This window comes from Amblyomma mixtum, chromosome 2 (assembly GCF_055824585.1).
Source record: "Amblyomma mixtum isolate Tamu chromosome 2, ASM5582458v1, whole genome shotgun sequence".
Taxonomy (NCBI): domain Eukaryota; kingdom Metazoa; phylum Arthropoda; class Arachnida; order Ixodida; family Ixodidae; genus Amblyomma; species Amblyomma mixtum.
In genome coordinates, this window is record NC_143013.1 from 238,089,481 (window position 1) to 238,091,521 (window position 2,041).

Sequence of the window (2,041 nt, forward strand, 5' to 3'; positions counted from 1 at the left end):
TGTGCATCGTGGAGGAAGGAACTACGTGATACGATCGAGAAACCATCTGCCTCCCTTTCGCACGAACTCAACGCTTCAAGCGTAGTTCGCTGTTGCGACTGAAAAAAAAAAAAATTGAACGAAATTGCATGGCACCGTCTGCCTCGAGCAAACCACTGCCACGCGCAGACAGACGCGCTGCGCTGAGAAATGACCCAGCGTGGGTGGATGACATCGTGTGTAGTGTAGTCTATTTTTCGATTTCAAAATTAGGCCTCACCCAAACGGGTAAGGCCTCACAAAAATTGGCCTATAGGCTCATTGGAGTGTCCCTCCCCACGGTAATCTTTAGTAAAAGGCGAAAGATTAGTACGTGGATTTGAGGAGAGACCTGAGCGATAACAAGACCTGCATTCGCTGCCACCCCACTGCAGCAGGATCCTATACTGGCGCTAGTGACCCACATATGGTATACTTAAAATACACTCTAATTTGAAAGTAAATTGTCTTGTTAACAAGAGGTGACAGCTGTTGATACTTTATAAATTTGCCTTTTAGTGCAAATTTGCTCAGTGTTTTCTCATTTCTGATTTCAAATCCAATATGTTTCTGAAAACGCACAGCTTAAAGCTCTACGCGCTTGCTTGACATCGTGCTTGACCGTCGCCATCTAGCGACGATAGTAGACATAGTAAAAAAAAACGCCACATGTCACAATGAACGTTATGCTTATTGACCACTGCGTAAATCGTTCCCGAAACAAAAAAAAAAAAGAAAGATCTGACAACTCAGCTTGTAGCCATGGAGTAAACAAAAAATTATAGAACAAACGAGGGGGTCAGGGCGGTCGAGTGTACTGCAGCTGAAACCGGCCAGTTGTGCGGGTTTAGTGAACTAGAATATTATTTTAGTTCACTATAAGTAATTACCGGGTCTACAGTTTCACAATGTCATATTAAGAAAAACTGTGACCGGCCGCAGCCATTCCGGGTCAATGACCAGGCTCGCAACTCTGCAATGTCGGCGATGTTGCGGACGACCACACAGGCGCAGTGTTCCCCAATATCGATGACAAACGAGTGTGTACTCGTTTTTCGTTGTAGTGTTCATCTAAAATCATTCCGCTTACGCTACAGAACCGCGCGGCCGATCCATAACGTCGGTTTGTGCATATGTGCCCCAGTGACAACGCCAGGTTCCAAAGATATCCGAATCCTAGCCAAATAACTAACACGTACAGTACCTTTGAGTACGAGAGACGTCCGTGGCGAGACCTTGTTTTAGATGTCCTTGACGCGTAATCCGGTGGATATCCCATTCGGGTGATATTACGCACATTTGCTTGGATCACGTCTCATTGCGTTTGCATAACGTTCGCGACGAAAATGGCAGAGTCGGCTCGTGTTTTTTTTTCAATAGAAATCTGCAACGTGTTCGCTCAATTTCATTTCTTGTTTTGAAGCCACTGGCTCCAAATGGGGGGTCTTAGATTTGGAGTATATAAGTTTCTTGAAATTCTTCGTTGTATGGATGTATGATCAATGGGTTGGTGCTGCATCACGTCTGGTTTGCAGTTTTTCTCTAGCCTGACCTGTTTCGCATATGCATGCTTGTTGCTCAACATGTTCGCCATGACAGCATGTGATGCTATGAAGATTTTACCCTTAAAACTGGCAGCAGTGGGCCAAGCAAGTAGTGGGCCAATCAGCAGTAGTCTACTTTCTTCAAGTCTAAATCGCAGAAAATGGAAATCAGAATTTGTGAAAATTTGCACTTGGGCCAAAAAGTTTTTTCTGTTCGGCCCATAAAAATTCCCAGGGAAATTTACTATTATTTGGCCAGTATATATGTCCTTGTTAAGACCTATGAAATTCTCAGGGACTCCCTACGGACCTCGATCCCTTGGATACAGGAAGTGAGATCACAAGGATATGTGAGGGACGTCCACCGGACTTTCTCTGCACTTCCTAGGGATATCCTCATGTTCTTTCAAGACTTTGCTGGGACATCCCTTGCATGTCAATGTTGTCACTGGGGCCAAGCTTTCGAGGCATTCTGAGAG

At 44.8% G+C, this 2,041-nt stretch overlaps 1 non-coding gene across 1 annotated transcript; it reads right to left on the reverse strand.

The window, feature by feature from the left end:
* Window positions 1-252: 252 nt before the first annotated feature.
* Window positions 253-378, reverse strand: LOC149363071 (U5 spliceosomal RNA). The gene has a single exon (XR_016289276.1). It is a non-coding gene; the product is annotated as a U5 spliceosomal RNA (small nuclear RNA).
* Between the last annotated feature and the right edge of the window lie 1,663 nt (window positions 379-2,041).